Source organism: Pavona decussata, unplaced genomic scaffold (genome assembly GCF_977016875.1).
Source record: "Pavona decussata unplaced genomic scaffold, jaPavDecu1.1 SCAFFOLD_141, whole genome shotgun sequence".
NCBI lineage: Eukaryota > Metazoa > Cnidaria > Anthozoa > Scleractinia > Agariciidae > Pavona > Pavona decussata.
In genome coordinates, this window is record NW_028145554.1 from 989,633 (window position 1) to 995,473 (window position 5,841).

Sequence of the window (5,841 nt, forward strand, 5' to 3'; positions counted from 1 at the left end):
GTCCGTAGACAAATTGCAAAGGCAATAATTGTAAGATGAGATGACATTAAAAAAACATAAACAGGAGGCTTGCAATTAGTTTTAGCTTTGCGCCGGAGGCGGAAGTGATAATTATAATCATCCTATTTTAACCAACTTTTAGATGTAAATTACCTTACAAGCTATCATACATAATTGCTTTCATGCGATTTATTAGACTTTCGTTGAACATCAAGACAGTGGCTTTTTATTTATTTATTTTTTTATTTATAAATGAGAATATTTCTCATGCCTCTTTGAGTCACGCTTTGTTCACGTGCAATTAAAAGGGGTCGTCCTCGTGTGACCAGCGTGAAAGCTCTTTATTTCTGGATTTTGAAACGGTCTTCTGGAAAGGAAGAAATAGCTGGACTTTGACAAGTACTTTAAGTCACGGCATTTGTGAAAAGCAGCTTTTATTAATGTTTACACTTGCATCGTTTATTAGTGTATTATTATTATTATTATCTTTGTAATGATTTTTTAGTTGTAATATAGCTGATGAATTGTCCGTGATTAAATAAAGATCATCATCATCATCATCATCATCATCATCATTTCATTTTTTAACATATTTATTCTTCTTAACTTTTATTTGCAGCTTTTCTTTGTCATGAAAATCATCATCTTTAATTACAGAACATTTCAATTTCCTTTTCTATATTTAATAACGACAGTTTACTGTTGCTCGCACCTAGTCTACGCCACAGTAACCCACTCCCTAAGAAAAAATCCTACCCTGAACAGCCGGGCTACAGCTAGCCAAGTATATCGTGGCGCAGTGCTTATGGAAATATATAAATAAATAAATAAATAAATAAATAAATAAATAAATAAATAAATGAATAAATAAATAAATAAATAAATTAACTAAATGACTAAAATTAAGTGTCGAAGCTGAACCTTGGGCTCTAATCTGTAAATAATTATACAATTAAGCCTTTTGGCTGACATATGATTATCCATAACAAACTATCTATCCACAGGTCCGGCGCACTTACCACTAGGCCAAGCCCGCCTCCCCTTTAGGTTTAAAGATATGTTCCGGCAGTTTCATCTGCCAACGTCAGTTGAATATTACGCGTTACAGAGTTGGTAAAAAATGAAGAAGAGTGAAGAGTAAAAGAAAGAAAGAAACTCTGAACCTGAGTTTATATGAGACGATTACCCCGGGATAGGCCGCTTGACACAAACTTCATCGAGGTTAGTTCGTGTTTTGACTGATTTAGCGTGGCAGCATGTCTGTACTTTATCGAAGAAGAATGGATTGGCAGCAATATTCCGAACTTCGGATGGATAAGTAGTAGTTAGATACTTGGGTGTATCAGCACACTTTTCAAAAAATGATAAAAAATCCCATACAAATCCTTATAAATCCAATATTTTTCCAAACCCCCATAAACCACACATTATCTCACCCCAATAACTACATAAAATACTATTTCAGCCTTTGAATTCAACCCTAACTCCTGCAACGGAGACGTCAAAAACCTAAAAACCTAAATCCTCGGTTTTTCAAAAACCTAAATTTTTATCCTCGGTTTTTCAAAAACCTAAATTCTCACTTTCATAAATGACACCCAACTGACCCCCAACTCACAAACAATCATCGATTAAATCCAACCAACTCATCAATTGCTGATTTGAATGATGAATACAATATTTTTGAACACCAATTTGGATATAATTAACCTGTTATGAAGAAAAAAATAATCATAAATAATTCAAATTTATGGTTGTTGTGTGACTGGATGCCGTTACTGTCACGCGTGACGTTGTGTGACTTGTCACGAAAATGGACAAAACCCTGAACGTGGGGTGCTCGGTTGGCTGTTTACTTGCCTGGCCCCAGCCAGGTCTTTTTCCCGCCGCTGACAAGGCGGCTGTCCCTTCCCAGTTTACCTCTGGGATAGAGGTTGAGTCCTGGGACGAACTCTGAGCACCCCGCTGTAAACCAGTAGGGCCTGAGCGGGCTCACCCTGGAGGTACCGTCTACTGGAAGACATCCCACACTACTCAGTAATTCACCATCTGCACAAGCCGTTAAACAGGTTTCAGTCAGGGGCCAACTGACACCACCCTAAAGCTTCACCAGAGTTTGTGAACTAATATAATAATGGCCTGATTACCTATATATTACACTCAGTTCTGAAATTTTTACACTTGTGGTGCTATTTTTCTGTATATTGGGTAATATTGCTTGATTTGGATTAACACGCATGCGCTTTCATGCATGTTCACGATGACACAACCCAAAGCGGACTGGACACTAGTTTGTTAATACACGTGTGTTCTGTCGCACTTTGTAATAATCATCGCACTTTGTAATACCTGTCGCACTTTGTAATAACACTTGTCACACTTTGTAATAAAATAGCTGTCGCACTTTGTAATAACAAGTTGTCGCACTTTGTAATAAATGAAGCTGTCACACTTTGTAATAACAAGTTGTCGCACTTTGTAATAAGCTTTCAAATTTCCTTTGAATAGGATATTTGGTAGAAAATATATGACTTAACTTATCCCCCCGGGACACAAATACGTTCTTCATTGATATTTTACTCTGCATACTTAACTGAGGGGACGAACCCGTTCTACTCCACGCTTCTCCCAATTGTTATTTTGGAGATCACATAGCTTGTTTAGCAACGATGGAGTGTAATAACTGAACAGAGGGGAAATAGCTCCAGGTAAAAATAAAAAGATGAGCGAGAGGGTTGAGTCCAAGGGTAAGCAAGGGAGACGGAGGCTTCAAGTGACTCGCTACTTGTTCCATATGAGGTTTTTTTTTTGGGAGGGTAGTCACAAGATTTTAAATAGGTTCTACAATCGTGGCTAAAAGTCGGGATACCTTGGACGCCATTACAAGACAAATACCACAGTTCTTCGAAATTTACACGCAACGCAGTATAAATAGCCGATAGCTCTGTGCAGTAGATGCAAGCACGGTAAATAATCGAATTTATAGTTGTATCGTTCTTCGCTTGGTGTGTGCTGAGGTATTAGTAGATGGGAGTTGCAATGAGGGGTGGGCCAAGAAAGAAAAGACTGGATAGGCTCTATCTATATACTGAATATCTGATGCATTATATCCTCAAGCTTGGAGGAATGGTCCTCGTGCCTTTTTGATGAAGAAACTCATTTTCTCACTGCTGCCTCTGGATCAAAATCCAGAACTGATGAACCCTTCAGTGAAATTCCCATGAGATCTGCAAGAGTTTCTCCACCAAGGGAGGAATGCGAATCATTCTTGAATCTGTTTTGGGCTGATTATGCCCTTTCCAAGCTGAACAGCGGAGATATGAAGAACCAATACGATTTCTACCAAGTGGAGTCCATCTTCGAGATCATCTTTGTCGCGTTTCTTTGTTAGAAGGGTGGTCCCCAGGTCTGGGTATGCTTACCCCTTGAACTGCGTATTAACCAGAACCTTCAAAAGGATCCACTGGGGTGGAATGGATGCAATGTGACAGCCTTTCTCTTCGGGCATTAGTCGAAACCATTGTGTGAGATGTACAAATGCCTCCTGCCCTAGATCGATGAAGTCACTTTGAGGTGTGGGCATAGTAGTTAGACTAGCATGTCTTTAACCACTTGGTTGGGAGCAGAGAAAAACGTTTTGCCCGGGATTTGCACGAGAACACCAAATCTCTCCTTCTGTCCTGAGCCAGCTGAGCATCATCACAGGTTGCTTTCCAGTTTCTTCCTCTCTAAAACCCCAAGGAGACAAGCCTTTTTTATTTTCATCCGCAGGAGATGCCATTATATTTCAAATTCCGATTTATTTTTAAGATCTTAAGACCGGTTGATAAATACCTTTTTTAACACCTGAATTAAGCTATCATTTACAAATTAAACATGCAATAGGGTCATTTGCACGGTGAATTAGACTAGTACCGAGTCAATGGAACGGCTTAACAAAACCGATTTTTAAAAGTCCTTACTCATGATGAGAAAGTCACGATACATCGTAGTCAAGATCTAGACAATTAACAGTTGCGAGAATCGTGGAGGAGAAGGAATTTTTCCTTTTTCATCCCCTCAGTTTAGTGTGCAAAGTAAAATATAAAAGAAGAACACATTTGTACCCTAGGTGATTAGTTAATTCACTTATTTTCCACCAAACATCGTATTCAAAAGTAATTTAAAAGCTTATTACAAAGTGCGACAACTTGTTATTACAAAGTGTGACAGCTTCATTTATTACAAAGTGCGACAACTTGTTATTACAAAGTGCGACAGCTATTTTATTACAAAGTGTGACAAGTGTTATTACAAAGTGCGACAGGTATTACAAAGTGTGACAGTTTTATTACAAAGTGCGACAGGTATTACAAAGTGCGATGATTATTACAAAGTGCGACAGAACACACGTGTCGGCAATTTTGTTGCCATTTTGTAAAGAGCTTGTGTTGTCATGTTTATGGCTCCTGTTTTGGGATTTTTGAACATTTATTTCTCCACTTTCATCGTTCTGATGTTTGTAGACGCTTTTTGAGGTAAGAATATCATTTATCTTGCACACAACAATAGATTTTTTTATTGAATCGACTCGCTATCGAATACTCGTGAAACCGTGACTGTATGATAGAATGAGCTTATTTATTATTTTTACACATCGACTAAATCCTTGATTGGGATCCAAGAATTAAAGGCATCATTGTATCCTTTCCACTTTACCAAAGCTTGTTTCTTCTTGTAATCTCTCCTGATGACTTTATCGATTCTGAATATCTCCTGTTTGGCTTTCAATAATTCTGGTTCATAAAAGCTGCCTTGTATCTCTTCATTATTGAGATCTTTCAGTTTATATGTGATCGGATTGGTGTATTGTATTTTGTCGATAATGAAGACCTCTTCTGACCAGTTTTCTGTATAACCTCGATCAAACAGCTTTCTTTTATACTTTGATATTCTAACCTTTTCACCAACTTGAAATTTTGCTTGGGATGACGATTGTGTTAAATTGCCAAATAGATTGAAGTAAACAGTCCCTTCTTTCTTTTTCTTGGATGCTTCTGTCGGTGTCATTTTTATTGAACTGTGTTTAGTGTTATTATACTGCTTCAATATTTTAGGCAAAATATCCAGATACATTGTATTGCCTTGAGCAGTGAATCGTTTCCACATTTTATTTTTAATCGTTCGATTCCAGCGCTCAACAACTGATGACTTCTCTTCATTTTCAGTCGAATACAGTGTAATGTTATGTTTTTTGAGCAAGTCTTTGAAATGTTTGTTGTAGAACTCTGAGCCTTTATCAGTCCACAGATACTTTGGTTTTCGACCCTCTTTGAATATGCTTTGAAATGCTTTAGTTATAGTCTCACCTTTTTTATCTTTTAATGGAACAATCCAACCGTATTTACTGAAAACATCTATAGTCGTGAGAAGATACCTATTACCTTTATTCCATTTACTGAATTGTTGCACTTCAACAAGGTCAGCAGCCCATATTTCATCAATATTATTTACAATAACACGCCGCCGAGTAAAGTTACGTCTTATGGGTTTATGCAGCTCATTAGCTAATTTTTCTTGCCAGTTTTCCTCTTTACCCGACGGCTTTTGACGTTTTTTGGAACCCCAAGACCCAGTTTCTGTTTTGTATTTATTGCATTTCTTGCCAACCAATGTCCCCATTGTCGTTCGGAATATGGAACAGCATCCAATGACTTTACCATCTTTTTGTCAGCTTTTAATTTACATTTTTTGTCATCTTTGCAGACTGAATAATCAACATCATGTTGCATGGCTATTGCATCTGTTTTGCCTGTTGGTTTATCATAAATTTCCAATATTTGTCCAGTTTTGGGGTTATAT